Below are 20573 nucleotides of genomic sequence, written 5' to 3' on the forward strand. Positions count from 1 at the left end.
AATCAATAAATAAAAATCAAAGAAGTACTATGGACCACCAAAAAAACAAAAAAAAATAATATTAAATGACAAAAGCAGACGAGTATGAAAAAGCTTAAAAGAAAAATGAACCAAAAGAAGACTAATCTATGTAATATGCATAAAGAGATATCAACCAAGCAGTATTTAAGAAATACAAGTGAGTTGAGAATCTGGACAAAATAATAATAAAAATAAAGTCCAGAAGCCAATGAACGTTCAGTGGATTGCAACTTACCTGCAGCAGGCCCCTGCAAGCTCCAGATCACAACTTGTTAGCAGGATCTCAGACATGTGTGGCCAGGAGGGAATCCAGTAGAAGGACTGACAGGAATGGGATCTACCATCAGGTATAAGGAGGCCAAGAGCCAAGCAGAAACAGGCGGCTTCAAACCAGAACTCAAACCTCACCCCTCACTCCCAGTTCACTCAGCAGAACCCAAAATAGCCCTCCTATGACAGAGAGGATTCTGATTGGCTGCATCTTTTATGATGTTTTGCATACTGAGGATGTGCAAACTGTCCAATCATCAGGCACCCATGTCACAGTAGGGAGCAGCGGTGGTTCCAGATGGGCTTGGCTGACAGGAAGAGAAAGGCGATGAGTCGCTCAGGCTTTGCTTTCTGTGGCTTTATTTTCACAGCAGGACCTGACAAAGAGGACATCCTGACCCCTCAGAAGCTGGAAATGGTGAGTGTAGGGGGCTGGGCATCATGTGGGAGACTAGTAGGTAGCTGGTGGAAATCTACTAGAAATGACTGTAGTCAACTCCAGTCCTCCCAGTGATCAGCTCTAGGATTTACAGACCCGAACTTCCTGCTCTGGAATCTCCTCATTAAATGCCTCTCCTCCCTTCCAAAGTCTAGGGGATGTGGGCTTGGCCAAGACCCAGGACTTCAGTCATGCCATCCCAGGCCTACAAGCAGTGACTTTGGCTAGGTCCCTGAACCCTCTCTGGGCAGCTCCACACCTGCACTCCTGTGTCTTCCCCATTGTGTGGTGAGGACTGGAGACCCATTGAGGAGAACCGGGACTGCAGGTGTGGGGTTCATGTGGGGAGAAACTGTGATCTGTGTTGTCCTGGGTCACTCCTATCTCCCTAGGGGTTATCTGAATCCCTTGAATTTTCTGTCCTGCAGCCAAACAGCGTGGTGCTTCCTAGAGGTTGAGTCCATTTGCCTTGCCTAAAAATACAGTGCCACAGATGGAATAAGTTGGAAAGAAAACAGTTTTATTTTAGCTGCAAGTTATGGTCTAAGGTTCAAAGGCAGTAAATTCCGAATGGCAGAGTCCTGAAGCTGTGCAGAGTACAAAGTGGACTCAGAAAGAGCCTCTAAGAGATGACAAATCAATTTGGCTTTCATAGTAGACCCCCTGGAGAGAACTCACTTATGTGTGTCTTCAGCCATTCTTGAGGGAGAGACCTAATGGCCCCTCAAATGAGACCCCTTTTAATTTCTGATAATGGGAACTGAATTTTCATAAGAGACTCAGATGGGATGAAGTAGGTGTCTTCTCTGAGCTGGTCCCCTTTAACATCTTGTGTAGAGTCTTAATGTCGTCTAATTCCTTTTAATCTACCAATTTAGGAATTAGTTTTATGATTTGTGCATAAGTTTCATTTTCTTGGATTTAACCTGGTTAGATAGAATGATAACATCTGTGGAAAAGGAAGGAGAATTCTTGAAGTGTTTGCTTCCTCCTAAGTTGAAATAGGAACAGAGGCACCCATGGACTGACTACCCAGGTGGATCAATGGGCCTTGGTCAGTTCAAATGTCTTCTGGATCTCATTCACCTCTGAACCCAGAAGTGACAACGTCTTGTGTGTGTGTGTGTGTGTGTGTTTCTGTTTGGTTTGGCTTTCTTTTTGTTGTTGTTGTTGTTGTTGTGATTTATACTGTACCATTTCTACCAGAGAGGAACTTTGCTTGGTTTTACTCTATTGCAATTTTGAAGAAGTTGTTCTGAACAATTGATATTATACTGAAAATATTTTGACTTTCACACATCATTCTGCTGTCTGAAGCTGTGATTTAGAAATGCCCTCATTCAACTGCTTAGGGGACTTAGCTTCTTTCAAGTTTATTTTTGAAGGTGTTATCAATGTCATTCTTGTTCGTGACAACGTATGGTGATTTTTTTATGTGATGGGAAAAATGGGGTTGTAGGTTGTGTATCAAGTTAAATTTAGTAGCAAGTGTTGGCAGTATATAAATTTACTGATCTTTTATGCAGGTATATTTACTTATTATTATGATTTGCCAATTTTTGGAGTGATAGAATTTATCTTTTCCCTCTAATATTAAGTAGCACCTCTCTATGATTATATACAGGTAAGTACTCATTACCACATTTGAATTTATACTTTATTACTTATTTATGCTAATTATCACTAGTGCATATACTTTTCCTTCTAATTCTGTAATCTTTGCCTCATGTAATTTGGTGCATTGTTAAGTTCATACACATAAGGAGAACTGCCTCCTTTATCATTATGTAATTTAAGTAGCCATGGTAATTTTCTCTGACCTAAGGCCTGATTAGTCAGTCAATAGGACTGTACCTAATCTGTTCTTTTAAATGGATTTGTAACGGTCTTTATACATAAGTAACCATTTGAATCTTTTTTATATTTTAAAATACCTAATTTTATATCTCAAACTAGACAGGTTGAATATATTTGGCAGCTAAAGATGCTTTTAAGAAATATGTACACGGAATATGGTCAGTGCCACAGCTCACTAGGCTAATCCTCCACCTGCAGTGCCAGTACTGTGGGTTCTAGTCTCAGTTGGGGCTCTGGTTTTGTCCTGGTTGCTCCTCTTCTGGTCCAGCTCTCTGCTGTGGCCCAGGAAAGCAGTGGAGGATGGCCTAAGTGCTTGGGCCCTGCACCCGCATGGGAGACCAAGAGGAAGCGCCTGGCTCCTGGCTTTGGATTGGCACAGCACACCAGCTGTAGTGGCCATTTGGTGGATGAACCAATGGAAAGAATACCTTTCTCTCTGTCTCTCTCTCTCACTGTCTAACTCTGCCTGTCAAAAAATTAAATAAATAAATATAAAGAAAAAAGAAATATATATGTGGAGTATATAAGCCAATGTGAAATAGCTAAGTCAAGCTGATTTTTCTGTGAATTTTATTATACATTTATTCTTTATCAAAACAATCTATAACATTTAATCTCAGTGACTTTTACAGTGAATATAGTGTCATTAAATAGTGCCACAATGTTGTACAATAGATCACTTTAACTTATTCCAATATAAATGAAATTTGCTGTCCTTTGACAAACTTGGCCTCAGGTCCATCCCCTCCATATGTCTATATGTTTAAATGTAATTTTGGAGGCAACAGTATGTTAGGTCTTGCTTTTCATGTACTGTGTCAGTCTCTGTCATTTAATTGGTTTTCTTGTCTTATAGCTCTAAAATTCCCTTTATTTTATGGGTATTCATATCTTATCAGTAAATGTGTTCAAGTATCTTCTAGTTTTAGACTTTCATTCTCATACTCCTTAGAGTAACTAAGGAAGAATACACAACATTATTATAGTTGTATTTCTGTATTTTTCTCAAATTGTGTTTCTTAAGTATTTTCTTAACCAGGAGGTACATGCATTTTCTTTTAATAATACTTGAGTTTAATTTTCAAATGCTAATTTTGTTATCTACCTGTAAATTTCTTATTTGTATTATGTGGAGAGGAGAATCTGTATAGGAATATTCAGAAATGTAACAATTCACAGATTTTAAAGGATTTGTACAATTATGCCAACTGTATAAACAACAAAAGATTGTCTCAGGAATATAGAACAACAAAAGTGGTGCTGTCTCATTTTTTAAATGAAAAACATATATACCATCCAGAGCATAAGTATTTAGGAAGGTTTTGTATGACATGGGCTCATTGACTAGCGAGACAAAATAGTCAGATCTAGAAAAAAGATGTTAGGATTAACAGAGCCACGTGGATAGATAGAGGAGAAAAGTAGTCTTGGAACAGGATCCACATTCAACACAGGAATAAGGCAGATTAAGTAGCAGCACAGAGGTATAAGAGCAGGAGCAATAGTCAGTTTAGTATAGCTCCAGAAGACATTATTTTGTCCAGTTGAGACTGTTGAAAGATCTACACACGATTCTGCCTTCTCATACCTGTTAAAAATTCTTCCAAGCATCTGACATATAAATGGATGCACATACCAAGTTCTTTTACATATTATTATGATTGTTCCATTTCTATTAGTAGCATTCCTAATTGCAACTCTACTAATCATTGTGTAGATAAATGATAAACTAAGGAATGGTAAATACAGTGATCTTCAGCTAATGACATCAAGTGTCTTGCTAGAACAGATTGTCAGTAGGAACCAGAGACAATTGGAACACAGGCATGCGTATTTCTTTACATATTGTTTATGGTTGATTTCATGATACAGTAGTAGACCTGCATGTAGCGATAGAGATGTGTGCACTCCCATGTCTGAAATATTTCTTAAGATTTATTTTATTTATTTCTTTGAAAGGCAAAAGTACAGAGAGGCAGAAGAATCTTCTGTCTCCAGGCTTTGGCCTGGCCCAGCCTGTCCTTCCAGTCTTTTGGTGAATGAACCATTGAATGATAAATATGTCTATCTTTCCCTCTCTCTTCCTTCCTCTCCTATCTCCACATCCTCTGTTATTGAAATTCTTTCAAATGAATAAATGAATCTTTAAAATCAGTGTTGACAGTTAATAGAAATGAATTCAATAGATGTTTAAAATTTATATATGAAGTAATTCAACAACTAAGCAGGAAACCAGAATGCAGATATCCTATTCTTTTAAAATGAGCAGTTATAATTAGTTGATGTTACAGCAAGAAGGTTTCTATTGAAAGGAGTCACTTTTTCATTATCTTTGCCATCTGTGTTAGCCATTTTCCATCAAGTGTGGCAAAAAGAGGTAATTTTTTTACTACTGTGATTTTAATCATTAAATATTTCAGCTCTAGATACTACAGAGATGAGAGCTATAGCATTTGCAGTTAATAGTAAAAGAATTTGGAAAGGGAAACTGCCTCTATAGCAGAACTCTTTTAAGATTTTTATTTATTTATTTGAGAGATAGAGTTACAGACAGGGAGAGGCAGTGACAGAGACAAAGGTCTTCTATCCACTGGTTCTCTCATTCGCTGGCTGTTACAGCTGGAGCTCAGCCGATCCAAACCAAGGTATAAGAATCCAGGATCTTCTTCCAAATCTCATATGCTGCTTGAGGGGCCCAAGCATTTGGGCCTTCTTCAATTGCTTTCCCAGGCCATACCAGAGAGCTGGGTTGGAAGAGGGGCAGCTGGGAGTTGAACTGGTGCCCATATGGGATTCTGTCACCCCAGGTTGAGGCTTACAGTGCTAGCCCCTAGCAAAACTTCTTAAAGTAATATCTATAATAAATGGTCATTTCTTCTAATTGTAACTAATTATAGGGGAATCTAGTGTGTAACCAGATGCCAAAATCTCCAAATGGGAAATTCTAGAAATACTTCTATTTAGTACCAAAATTGCCATTAATTTAACATGTTTTTACTTAAATTCCTGTTGATTTTTTTTTAATTTGTGCTTTTTGTCAAAATTGATGCCTAACACTTTAAGACTGAATTATAGCCACTAATAAAGAGATCCTTTTGGTTACTAGGGAAAACATTTCCTAGACATTAACATAAATAAAGCACAAAGAGTGGGAGGAAGCACCTTAAATATAAGAATAGATTCACTTAGTGTTTTTTTTATTTCTATGAGAAAGAAAATTGTTATAGCCACATATATGTTAGAAAAAATATATCGACAATATCCTGTATACGATAGATGCCACCAGTTTTAAATCAGAATGTGAGAGTTAATAATTAGAAGAACACTAACATTGCCAAACTCTGCAAAGTTTTGGATATAAGCACCAGGAAGGTTTATTTTCATTTGTATTTTAATGGGATAATCCCCTACATATTGACAATAACCTAATTTTTATATTTTATTTCTCTTATATCCCTACCTTCTAGGAAAAACAAGTAGAGATTACTTTTCTCCTGGAAAACTTTGAAGTATAGGGCTAGTGAAAGATGAGAAATATCATCACAGTGCATTTCCCAGTGATTTATCACAGCTGTAAAAATTTATCTCAGCACAACTATTGCTATACAATTTCTGAAAAGCATCAAGCATCTAAATACAAACCAAAGCCAAAAAAATTAAACCTGTTTTTTTAAGAAGGTACAATATCAGTCATGCAACTTGTTATTTTATTCTTAGTCCTCTTCTCAATGAAATCTTGGTATTGTTTATCCAGCCTAATCTTTTATTTTTAGTCAAGAGATTAGAGTCTTGTTTTTCCTCCTTTCCACACTTGCCAGTTTCTTTTGTTAATGTGGAGCTCTGTTTCCTCTTGTGTCGTTAGCTGATTCCCTATCTCAGGGCTACTGGTAGTGTTGATCAAGAACAATTCTCTGGGTAGAGGTGGGCTGTGATCCAGTTTCTTTATTTATGTGAGAACCATGAATAGAAAATGCTTGGAACCCAGCTCCTGCTGTAAAAATCCTTTCTTACACTTTAGTATCTGCCTTTTGCAAAGTCTGCTTTTTAGATTCTCCCTTAATTCTATCAGTTCCTCACTAGTTTCCATGTACTAAACATTCCCTGAAATGTACTAGAAGGTTTCATTTGAGTTCATTCAGTGATCTCCAATGAATAATCCAGTACCTATCGGATAGTTGCAGAAAAAAGAATACCTTAATAACAGATACATTGCATTTTGGTAATAATTAACACAGAGAATGTCTTATAATGCAGAACTGTCTTGATGTCATTATTTTATGGCATTAATTATGATGAGCATTACATAGGGAACTACATAGAATAATTCATTTGAGTTTGAAGGAATGTAACCTAGTTCTAGTACTTTAGTTTTAGGATTCAAATGTACATTTAGTCCCTTTAATTTGAAAAAAATAAAGAGCATGGATACTTGTTGACATTCATATTTCCAGCTTTTCTCAGTAACTAAGAATGTAGATAATTATAGACAATAGGGAAAACTCACTTTTCACCTAATGAAAATGCTTTTCTTTCAAATAAATCACAATGGGAAATAAATAGGAATTCATCTTATCCATCATGTCATCACATAGTTGTGAATGGGACAGTTTTGAAATGTATCAAATGTACTTCTTCTAGCGACATTTAAAGCTTTTTTTTTAGTTCCAAGTTATATTTAAAATATCACTTTTTAAAATGTATTACTCCTTTTATGTAATTAAGTATTTTAAAGTGAACAAATTTTGTGTATTTCATATATACAGATTTATGAGCACGGTTATACTTCCCACCCGAATCTCTCTCCTGGTCATGATTCCACCCTCCATCCAACTCCCAACATGTGTATACCATCCAGCCTTCTATTCAGATGTTTCATTTTATTTATTTTTTAAAGATTTATTTATTTACTTGAAACTTAGAGTTACACAGAGAGAGAAGGAGAGGCAGAGAGAGAGACAGAAACAGAGATCTGCTAGTTCAATTCCCAATTGGTTACAAGAGCTGGAGATGTACTGATCTGAGATGCCTCATTTTAATTTTATGAGTGAGGACTCTTCAGCCAGCAGAAGTTTCAAAGTGCATTTTTAAAAGATTTTATTTATTTATTTGAAAGGTAGAGTTACAGACAGCAAGAAGGAGAGACAGAGAGAAAGATCTTCCATCCACTGGTTCACTTTCCAAATGGCCACAATGGCTTGAACTGTGTCAATCTGAAGCCAGGAGCCAGGAGCTTCTTCCGGTCTCCCACAAGGGTGCAGGGGCCCAAGGACTTGGGCCATCTTCTACTGCTTTCCCAGGCCATAGTAGAGAGCTGGATGGTAAGAGGAGCAACTAGGACTGGAATTGGCTCCCACATGAAATGCTGGTGCCACAGGCTGAGGATTAACCTACTGTGCCTCAGCACGGTCCCAAAGTAGATATTTTGAAATAACAAGCATGAATTTCAAATTACATGCACAAAACAATTTTGTTACTTTATTTTTTTCTCACTAACTTTTTGAGTTTTCTTTTTTATTTAAGGTATCTAAAACTTAAAATGTTTAAACTCAAGTCGTTTTATCCTTAGTCATCAATGCTTTCACAATGAGCTGGCTTCACAAGCTAAAATCCTTGTACTTACAGTTAGGATTTATCTTAGGACTTATCTCCCTCAAAATTCTATACCTAATGCCACAATATTCCTTTTGTTTTACTTGTTAAATATTTTGAAATTTGTCTTGTTCTCATAACTTTGAATTTGGATTATATCATGATGCTTCTTACTCATGCTCAGTTTTTTTATCTTCAAATAAAACATCTATTAATGTCTGAAAAAAGCACTATCTGCCCTTTATTTGTTGAGTCTTTACTCATCTTCCTCTGAGTATAACAGATCATTTCCTTGTGCTAGTCACTTTATTATTCTTCTCATCAGAATTTTCTTACCTAGAAAATTATATTGCCTGGTTCACAGCCTCGCTCAAAATTTTATTAGTTATTCCTATGGAAACCTAAAAGTTTTCTTCAGAGACCTTTTTTTAAACTTTTATTTAATGAATATAAATTTCCAAAGTACAGCTTATGGGTTACAATGGCTTCCCCCCCCCATAAATTCCCTCCTGCTTGCAACCCTCCCCTGTCCCGTTCCCTCTCCCCTTCCATTCACATCAAGATTCATTTTCAATTCTCTTTATATACAGAAGATCGGTTCAGTATATATTAAGTAAAGATTTCAACATTTGCCCCCACATAGCAACACAAAGTGAAAAATACTGTTGGAGTACTAGTGGTAGCATTAAATAACAGTGTACAGCACATTAAAGACAGAGATCCTACATAATATTTTTTAAAAATTAATTAATTTTCTCTGCAATTTCAAATTTAACACCACATTTTTTTTTCATTTTTAATTATCTTTACATACAGAAGATCAATTAATTATATACTAAGTAAAGATTTCATCAGTTTGCACTCACACAGAAACACAAAGTGTAAAAATACTGTTTTAGTACTTGTTATAGCATCACTGCTCATTAGACATCACATTAAGGACAGATCCCACATGAGATGTAAGTACACAGTGACTCCTGTTGTTGACTTAACAATTTGACATTCTAGTCATGAGTTGCCAAGGCTATGGAAGCCTTTAGGGTTTGCTGACTTCAATCTTATTCTGCTAGGGTCATAGTCAAAGTGGAAGTTCTCTCCTCCCTTCAGAGAAAGGTACCTCCTTCTTTGATGGCCCCGTTCTTTCCACTGGGATCTCACTCACAGAGATCTTTCATTTAGGTCTTCTTTTTTTTTTTCCAGGGCATCTTGGCTTTCCATGCCTACAAAACTCTCATGGGCTCTTAAAGATCTAATTTATTTGAGAGGTAGATTTAAAGAGAGAGAGAGAGAGAGAGAGAGAGAGAGAGAGAGAGAGAGAGAGAGAGAGAGATCTTCCTTTATCTGGTTCACTCCTCTTCACTCCTGAGATGGCCACAACATCCAGAGTTGAGTAGATCCAAAGCCAGGAGTCAAGAGCTTGTTCTGGGTCTCCCACATGATTGCAGAGGCCCAAGCACATGAATCATATTCTACTGCTTTTCCAGTCCACAAGAAGATGGATGGATCAGAAACGGAGCAGGCAGGATGTGAACCAGCACCCATTTGGGATGCCGGTGCTCCAGGAAGTTCCTTAGCTTTCTACGCCTCAGCACCAGCCCCCAGAGATCACTGAATTTATGGCTGTCATCTGTATGGTACTGTAAGATCTGAGGATTATTTAGAAATATATTTTTGATTCCTTTAAGATGGAATTTCCAGGGATTGCCATTGAATATAACAAATATATTATGTTCAATAAGTGGGCACCAAATGAATTAATTTACCAATCTTAGTTGGTACACAAAGAATATATATTTATAACAATAATTTAGATTATCTAAGTATAAACAAAATATACCTTCTTGAGAAATCTATGGCATTATCTATGTACCTTTATAGTATTACAGTGAATCAATTCATATAGCTCAAATGTCAGTTGGGATAAATTCTACAATGACAGATCACTTTTACTTTGTGAATACTTGGCTTCATATGAACAAAATAGGGTTGATAAGTCATAAGAAAAATTATATGGCCCCAAACCTTATAGACTCCTTATACAAAAGTATTTCCAATTCCTGGTTTGCTCCATCAATAGAACAAAATATGAATATTTATCAGTTAACCAATCATGTTACAATCCACATTGGCCATTGAGAGGATGAAAACTTTCATCACTAAGTTTTTTCAGTGTCTGATTTACCATTCCTAACTAAGGAAATGACTGCTATATTAGTCCACATACCTTACAACTGTACTTTGGAAAAGCAGAAGTCAATCTAGTGTGCAACCATAGCTCCAAACAGACACATTTTTGCCCCTATTACGTAGCAACACCTTCCTGTTATCAGAAATGGGGAACATATGTCCTACTGGCTCTATGAGGCCTGTGAAAACATATGGTATGTGCTACCTAGGCAACAACAGACAGAATTAAAATTCAATAAATCAATAATCTATAACAGGCTAATTTTAAGTTAATAAAGTTGTTTGGCCTGTGATAAGATTATAAATATCCAACATAACATGGCAGGAAAAACCTTCTTTTCACCACCCATTACATGTTCGGAGTCTTTTACTTTTGCCAGGATAAAGGCTTTTCTTGCCAGTAGGTGTTCTGAGACAAAAGGGAGCTCAAAGTGCCATGGCAGCAGCCATACATTAAAATTCCTTGAGCTCATACATCCATCCCTGTAGAAGCATCCCTGCTTTGGGATTCACAACATCTAGGCCACATAAATTAAAATTCTGGAGAGCAGAAGAACAAAAATGCCATGTGTGAGTGATAATGATAAGCCAATACTCCTTCATGCATTCTGATTTCATGGACCAATTCCTTCTACATAATAACCTGTCAGTTCCTTGAAAATCCATTAATTACAAAGATGTAGAGTGACCCACATGATGATGCCACCTTTCAGTCTCACAGAACCATGCCATCAGGATTCATGTCGATGCTCTATCAGGATGACAAATTCTGGGTGATGACATGTATGATAGAAAGAGTGGATATCATTATTTAGTCACCTGCCTCATGTTAGTTGAATTAAAATGAGATTTATATTCCTAGGAAATTGTATGCATAACCTCATTGTATTTATAATCTCATGTCTGGGAATCAAAGTTCAGTGATTCTTCAAATAGTAGTGATAACTGATGACCTGCAAGGAGAAAAGGAAAACTTTGACTTAATATATATAGAGAGAGATTCCAATCAAATTGATCAGTTTTCATCAACTATGTTGATGGTCACCTCATGAAATTGGGAAGTATAGAGTCAGTATTAGTCCCTTTGGATGGCAGATTGCCCAAACAGTAGTGGCAATACCTGGCCCAGCATTATTGAGTGGTAGCCCATGCTAATGGATCTGTGTTTAATAAGTCTATGATCACTTTCAATTTGAGCCACCATGATCACTGTGTATTTGTATCCACTGTGTGATAAATGGAACTGGGCAGGGGCAGTAACCTGTTGAAACCAATAGCTCACGTCATTCTGTCTACATGTGTGCTTACTGTTTCTTCTTTCATATCTATCTAGTCATTATTAGTAATCACTATAAAGACCACACATTATACCCACTCTGATATGCACATTTCACATATCCTTCTCAAAAATCCATGGTACAAATGTATGGTTTTGAATCTTCTGATCAACCAAGTAAACTATTATGTCAAGAGAAACTATAATTATCAATGTTTCTGATCATATTTTCTCCATGTATTACATCAGGTATAATGGCTGGCACCACTGCTCAATAGGCTAATCCTCCGCCTAGTGGCACAAGCACACCAGGTTCTAGTCCCAGTCAGGGCCCCAGATTCTGTCCTGGTTGCCCCTCTTCCAGGCCAGCTCTCTGCTGTGGCCCAGGAGTGCAGTGGAGGATGGCCCAAGTGCTAGGGCCCTGCACCCCATGGGAAACCAGGAGAAGCACCTGGCTCCTGCCTTCGGATCAGCGCAGTGCACGGTGGCCATTAGAGGGTGAACCAACGGAAAAGGAAGACCTTTCTCTCTGTCTCTCTCTCACTGTCCACTCTGCCTGTCAAATATATATATATATATGAATATATATATGAATATATATATGAATATATATATATATATAAATATGAATATATAATATTCAGAGATTTACTTATACCACTATCTTACAGGTCCCTTAACAGGGTCCTACTGTTATCCATATGCTTTCAACCAACATTAACTTGCTAAGCCAATGAAAAAGATTCAGCTGGTTTTTTGTTTGTTTGTTTGTTTGTTTGTTGTTTGTTTTTTACTTTCTCTAATAGTCATAATGGTAGTATCTGTAAAATCACTAATACTAAGGGAGGTGAGGCTCCTGTCATTTTACTTATGCCTTCTGCCTTCTGCCTACTGCCTGCAGTAGCCTGAGCTATGAAAAATCTTTCCATTTATTGCTGCTATAGTCACTCTTCTTTAGAACTTTGTAGGTCTGACAGAATACATCATTGCTCTCATAGTCCCTTGACCCGGCATAGTCAAATACCATACCCAGTCCTTACTAGAACACAGGAGCAAACCCAGAGCTAATTTTCAAATGGTATATATTTACTTGCCATAGATATTATGTTCTTTCTTGAGAACATGTATATAGTCTGTGTTATGATCACATCAAGGATGCCATGAAATCCAGAGAGTATTTTCTCACTAGGAGAAAATCTACCAGAATATCTCCCTGGTTTTTTAATCCAAGTTGTGATTTTGCAACCCACAGCTCAGAACTACAACAAAATTATTTCCATATTTGTATCCAATTTAAAGCTCAATAGATTCTGGCACTGTGGCTCACTAGGCTAATCCTCCACCTGTGGTGCCAGTACACCATGTTCCAGTCCTGGTTGGGGTGCCGGTTCTTTCATGGTTGCTCTTCTTCCAGTCCAGCTGCCTGCTGTGGCCCAGGAAGGCAGTGGAGGATGGCCTAAGTGCTTGGGCCCTGCAACAGCATGGGAGACCAGGAGGAAGCACTTGGCTCCTGGCTTCGGATTGGTGCAGCATGCTGGCCGTAGCTGCCATTTGGGGGGTGAACCAACAGAAGGAAGACCTTTCTCTCTGTCTCTCTCACTGTCTAACACTACCTGTAAAAAAAATCTCAGTAGATCTGATTTTTACCAAGCAAAATAGTTTGAACAGTACAAAATATGCTACGTCTTGAATGGCTACCTGCTGTCAGTCTTCTTTCTAGGTAGCACAATAAGGAGCCTTTTTTTATAAAAATGTTTCCCAGCCTAACACAGTCACTGGATTCCAGGATAAGTACTCATATGGAAGCCTTCAATCTTGCTACAGTTTACCTCTCACATTCTTAAACAAGTTCAATGAGGTTTGTAATGTTTTGCTTTGATCTTGCCCATTTGGTGTAACTCACATGGTAACAGTAATTGAGTGGAATATTGTGTTTTGTACACTAGTTAGAAATAAAATTTTCCCCTTGAGATAAAGGGGAATGACAAACATTTTTTTGGTCTTAATTATAGTTTTATTTTTGATATGAAAGAAGAACATTCATTTGATGTTTATATTTGGTTTAGGGATATGTTATATTAAGGATATGATATGTTATGAATTCAGTATTGATAAGTAGACTATTATAATCAACAATTCAAATCAGTCAACTTAGTTGCACTGTTGTGCTGAGTTTGGCCAAACCCTGTTATTGATGTTGCTATGTAAATAATTTGTAGATGTGATTAACATCCAATATTGATTAAATTCTGAAGGATAGAAAATATATAATCCTGCTTTTTCATTTTTTTAAGTTTTATTTAATGACTATAAATTTCCAAAGTACAGCTTATGGATTACAATGGCTTCCCCCCCCCCCATATCTTAACTCCTGCTGGAAACCCTACCCTTTCCCACTCCCTCTCCCCTTCCATTCACATCAAGATTCATTTTCAATTCTCTTTATATACAGAAAATCAGTTTAGTATATATTAAGCAAAGATTTCAACATTTGCCTCACAGAGCAACACAAAGTAAAAAAATACTGTTGGAGTACTAGTTATAGCATTAAATAAGAGAGTACAGCACATTAAAGACAAAGATCCTACATAATATTTTTTTAAATTAATTAATTTTCTATGTCATTTCCAATTTAACACCAGGCTTTTTTATTTCCAATTCTCTATATACAGATCGATTCAGTATATAATTAGTAAAGATCTCATCGGTTTGTACCCACACAGAGACACAAAGTGTAAAAATACTGTTTCAGTACTAGTTATAGCATCACTGCGCATTAGACAACACATTAAGGACAGATTCCACATGGGATGTAAGTACACAGTGACTTCTGTTGCTGACTTAACAATTTGACACTCCTATTCATGGCATCAGAAATCTCCCTAGGCTCTAGTCATGAGTTGCCAGGGCTATGAAAGCCTTTAGAGTTCGCAGACTTTGATCTTATTCTGATAGGGTCATAGTCAAAGTGGAAGTTCTCTCCTCCCTTCAGAGAAAGGTACCTCCTTCTTTGATGGCCCCATTCTTTCCACTGGGATCTCACTAACAGAGATCTTTCATTTAGGTCTTCTTTTTTTTCTTTTCCATTGTGCCTTGGCTTTCCATGCCTACAATACTCTCATGGGCTCTTCAGCCAGATCCAATTGCCTTGAGGGCTGATTATGAGGCCAGAGTGTTGTTTAGGACATCTGCCATTCTATGAGTCTGCTGTGTATCCTGCTTCCCATGTTTGATCCTTCTCTCCCTTTTTGATTCTATCAGTTAGTATTAGCAGATACTTGTCTTGTTTCTGTTATCCCTTTGACTCTTAGACCTATCAGAGCCTTCAATTGTGAACTGAAATTGGTCACTTGGACTAGTGAGATGGCATTGGTACATGCCACCTTGATGGGATTATATTGGAATTCCCTGGCACATTTCTAACTCCACCATTTGGGGCAAGTCCGATTGAGCATGTCCCCAGTTGTACATCTCCTCCCTCTCTTTTTCTCATTCTTATATTTAACAGGTATCACTTTTCAGTTAAAATTTAAACACCTAAGAATAATTGTGTGTTAATTACAGAGTTCAACCACTAGTACTAGAGCAACAACAACAACAACTACTAAAAAGGATAAAATATTACATTGTACATCTAGAGTCAGGACAAGAGCTTAACAGGTCATTGTTTCTTATAGTGTCCATTTCACTTCAACAGGTTTCCCCTTTGGTGCTCAGTTGTCACCGATCAGCGAAAACAAATGAAATTTGTCTCTTTGGGACTGGCTTAATTCACTCAGCATGATGTTTTCCAGATTCCTCCATCTTGTTGCAAATGACCGGGTTTCTTTGTTTCTTACTGCTGTATAGAATCCTATGGAGTACATGTCCCATAATTTCTTTATCCAGTCTACTGTTGATGGGCATTTGGGTTGATTCCAGGTCTTAGCTATTGTGAATTGAGCTGCAATAAACATTAATGTGCAGATGGCTTTTTTATTAGCCAAATTAATTTCCTTTGGGTAAGTTCCAAGGAGTGGGATGGCTGGGTTGTATGGCAGGGTTATGTTTAGGTTTCTGAGGAATCTCCAGACTGACTTCCATAGTGGCTTAACCAGTTTGCATTCCCACCAACAGTGGGTTAGTGTCCCTTTTTCCCCACATCCTCTCCAGCATCTGTTGTTGGTAGATTTCTGAATGTGAGCCATTCTCACCGGGCTGAGGTGAAACCTCCTTGTGGTTTTGATTTGCATTTCTCTGATTGCTAGTGATCTTGAACATTTCTTCATGTGTCTATTGGCCATTTGGATTTCCTCTTTTGAAAAATGTCTATTGAGGTCCTTGGCCCATCTCTTAAGTGGGTTGTTTGTTCTGTTGTTGTGGATTTTCTTGATTTCTTTGTAGATTCTGGTTATCAACCCTTTATCTGTAGTATAGTTTGCAAATATTTTTTCCCATTCTGTCGGTTGCCTCTTCACTTTCCTGACTGTTTCTTTTGCAGTACAGAAACTTCTCAATTTGATGCAATCCCAAATGTTAATTTTGGTTTTGACTGCCTGTGTTCCTGGGGTGTTTTCCAAGAAGTCTTTGCCTGTACCTACATCTTGTAGGGTTTCTCCAATGCTCTCTAGTATTTGATGGTTTTGGGTCATAGATTTAAGTCTTTAATCCATGTTGAGTGAATTTTTGTGTAAGGTGAAAAGTAGAGGTCTTGCTTCAAGCTTCTGCATGTGGAAATTAAATTTTCCCAGCACCATTTATTGAATAGGCTGTCCTTATTCCAAGGATTAGTTTTGGATCTTTGATCAAATATAAGTTGGCTGTAGATGTTTGGATTGATTTCTGGTGTTTCTATTCTGTTCCATTGGTCTATCCTTCTGTTTCTGTACCAGTACCATGCTGTTTGGATAACAACTGCCCTGTAGTATGTCCTGAAATCTGGTATTGTGATGCCTCTGGCTTTGTTTTTGTTGTTACAAGATTGTTTTGGCTATTTGAGGTCTTCTGTGTCTCCATGTGAATTTCAGCATCACTTTTTCCAGATCTGAGAAGAATGTCTTCCGTATCTTGATTGGTATTGCATTGAATGTATAAATTGCTTTTGGAGAATAGACATTTTGATGATATTGATTCTTCCAATCCATGAGCATGGAAGATTTCTCCAATTTTTGGTATCCTCTTTGATTTCCTTCTCTAACGTTTTGTAGTTTTCATCATAGAGATCTTTAACATCCTTCGTTAAGGTTATTCCAAGGTATTTGATTGTTTTTGTAGCTATTGTGAATGGGATTGATCTTAGCTGTGGCATTGCCTGTGTATACAAAGGCTGTTGATTTTTGTGCATTGATTTTATATCCTGCTACTTTGCCTGAAAGGCAGGGATGAGGACCCTGGGAAGGAGAGAAGGGTGGTGACAGTGAAACTGCTTCAGAGAGAGGGAGAGGGAGGCGGTGGGGACCGGAGCAGAAGTCGCCTTGCTCTGTTCCTGGTGGGTTTTTCTGCCCTCTCCCCCATTTTTCTTCTCTTAAAATCCGAGAGCGTGTGGTGGGGAGCTTGTCCTGCTGAGGGCCACGTGGGTACTCCTAATGCCGTTAGCAGGCTGCACTTGAAAATCAGCCTGCTGCAGACTTATTGAATCTCGTCCTACCTGCGGCTGCCTTGGCAGGACCGGCCAAAAGTGCGTGGTCCTCCGGGAAGGCCTGGAGCATCGGGGTCTGTGCTGATTGGCTGGCATGGGGAGTGGGCACAGGGAGTAGGGGACTTGGGTGCAGATCCAGGCCTCTGCCTCAGGCTGCCCCACCCATCACTCCTGACCAGTGGCCTCCCCTCCCTGGGTGTCAGCTTCCTCACCTGTAGAGTGGACGGAATGCAGATGTGAAGAGACCTTGAGAGATCTCATTGCAGTTATGGCCATGTGTAACTCAGCTGTGATGCCTCGTGGTGTCCCGGGCCACCTGTCTTCACACTCAGCATCTTCTCTGGGTGCCTGGTTCCCCAGGCTGATCCCACTGTGGCCAAATGGCCCCTTTGCTGCTGTGAGTCACTCCAGCTGTCACACCCTCACTGGGGACTCAGTGGTGGACAACAGCCAGACCTGTCCAAGCTTTCCTGCCCTTTTCATTTTCATAAGAGGGATTTGATAGACACACAGGAAGTGCCACCCCTAGGGGAATATCTAAGACATCCCCAATGACACATGCCCACCAGCAGACATCGCACGGCTACACTTCTTTTAAACCACCACCATCACCGTCACACCTGCATCCTGCACTCTGCTGGTGAGGAAGCTGAGGCCCGGGCAGGTGTCTGGGCCAGGGTCACAGGCTGGGCAGCCCAGACCCAGGATTTGCACTTGTGTCGGGGGCGGGGGTGGAAGGCCATCATCTGAGGATCTGAATCAGGGGCAGGCAGTGCTGTGCTAAGGCCGCCCTGCAGGACATGCAGTGGGGAGCCGATGGAGCAAGGGGAAGAGCTGGCTGGGCTGGCCCAGGCTGGCCTCACAGGAAGTCCTGCTTCCCCCTGTATGGGAGGGGAGAAGGCAAATGATCAGGGTACACATTCTGAGGCCCCTTCTGCCCACCCTGTGCCTGCCACTGGCCTGGGCTGGAGCCTGTGACAGCTCTGTGTCATCTGATATTAAGTGGACACATCGTGCCTCGGCCAGGTTGGGCCCCAACTCAGGAAATTGCCAGGAAGGCAGAGAAGTCAGACAGCGGACCTGTAGGCCCTGGGCCCCAAGAGTGTCCCCATGAGGCCTGGCCTGCTGCTGCCTGGCCTATGAGCTTCCAGAACTCTGGCCCCAGCAGCCCCCTGGTTCCCCCAGGATCCCTAGGCCCGGCCAGTGGGCTCAGACTCCCCAGAGGCTGAGCACACATAGGGAGCAGGGATGAAGGCCGAGGACCCCCAATGCCACAGCCTGGTCGAGTCCAAGGATGACAGGTGCAGTGAGGACACCAGTGGAGGGTGAGGGATGGCAGGGATGGGAGCAGGAAGTGGCTGGGTCTGTGTTTAGGAGTAGAGCTGCAGGTTCCAAGCAGGACTCACGCCGGGGGAGCTGTGGCAGAACCCTCCCAGACCGGTCCCCAAGTTTTCGGAGTTGGAAACTAAGTTGTTTCAGAAAAAAAATTTTTAAAAAAGACTGTCCTAATTTCATAATTGGCTCCCAAGACTCGTCCATGGTTATTAAAAAAAGCAACAAGAGACCATGGGGGAATGGGCACAGGCCCTATATTTATCACTTGCATTGGCTTCATGAGCTGAGACCTCATGTGGATTCTTCAAGGTCAGATAATCAACTTGGTGAGGGTGGAGTTAGATTCACACAGGGCATTGGGAGCTGGCTTCGAGGGAGCTTGCTGAGTGGACCACCCAGCCCAACCTGACCCACAATACTGCTGGGACAGGTGAACCTCCCCAGGAGGCTCTGGACTGCCAACTCCAAGGCTGTGGCAGATCAGGGGCCACCAGGAACTGCAGACAGATGTCTGGGCTGCCCACAGGTTTGCGGCACAATTCATGGTTCTTGTGGTGCAGGGCCAGCAGCAGCTGCCTCACCTAGGAATGTGTCAGAAATGCAGATTCCCAGGCCCCAACCAGACCCACCGAGTCCCAGATATGTGCTCATCATGCCTGTTGATGCCACCTGCACACGCTGAGCTGGGCTTTGGAGCTGAGGGAGCCTGGACAAGGCACTGCTCTGGCCCTGCTTCTGTCCCCCACCTCTAACCAGGACATGAGCAAGACCTCGGGATGTTGGGGGACTCATAGCCTGGCAGTGCTGATGGACAGGCTCATCATGTCCATCACACAGTGGTCGTCATGGTAACGGTGGTGCCCACACTGCTGAGGAGATGAGGCCTGAGCAGAAGTGTGGGTGGAAAGATGACTGCATCGCAGGACCCCAGCCCTGGCAGAGTCCCCAGCTGTGAGAGTGGCAAAAAGGAGAAGGGTGAGGGGCAGGTGGGGAAGGTCGAGTGTTTGCTGAGCTCCTGTGCCCAGGGTGTTCAGGCCCCAGGACTTGTGGGACACTGGCATGGACCAGGCAGTGTCTGGACGTGGGGACTGCGTGTGCCTACAGGACATCCAGTCTGTGCAGCAGCAAGCATGGCAGTGGGCCAGGGTGCAGGGTCTGCTCAGAAACCTGGGTGGGGGATGGGGCAGGGCCTGCTCAGAACCCTAGGGAGGGGGAGGGGGTGGGGCCTGCTCAGAACCCTAGGGAGGGGGCCAGAGTGCAGGGCCTGCTCAGAACCCTAGGGAGGGGGAGGGGATGGGGCCTGCTCAGAACCCTAGGGAGGGGGCCAGAGTGCAGGGCCTGTTCAGAACCCTAGATAGGGGGATGGGGCAGGGCCTGCTCATAACCCTAGGGAGGGGGATGGGGTGTGGGGCCAGCTCAGAACCCTAGAGAGGGGGACAGGGCAGGCCTGCTCAGAACCCTAGGGAAGGGGATGGGGTGGGGCCTGCTCAGAACCCTAGGGAGGGGGCCAGAGTGCAGGGCCTGCTCAGAACCCTAGGGAGAGGGACAGGGCGGGGCCTGTTCAGAACCCTAGATAGGGGGATGGGGTTGGGTAAGGGTGCCCAGGAGGTGGTGGTCAGCTGAGGATTTCTGATGGAGCAGAACCAGCTGGAGGTTCCAGGGGAAGAACAGAGAGGAGGAGGGGTGTGCTCGGGGTTGTGGGGGGAGCAGGAGGGAGGCCAGGGCCCGGGCATTGGGTCTGGGGCACCTGGGGCACTGCAGGGGCTCAGCCCTCTGAGGCTGCACTGGCCACTGGGTGGACCCCCCTGAGGAGCCATGGGAGGAGCCACATCTGGCCCATCATGGCTCCAGGAAGAGGTCCACTCCCAGTGTGTCCCTGGGAGTGACATGGGCAGATTCCAGCCAAAGGTCGATGAGTGTGGGGGATGAGAGTCACAGTGCCTTTGGACCCACAGAGGAGCTGACATGGGAGGCTGTGTCCT

Source organism: Lepus europaeus, chromosome Y (genome assembly GCF_033115175.1).
Source record: "Lepus europaeus isolate LE1 chromosome Y, mLepTim1.pri, whole genome shotgun sequence".
NCBI lineage: Eukaryota > Metazoa > Chordata > Mammalia > Lagomorpha > Leporidae > Lepus > Lepus europaeus.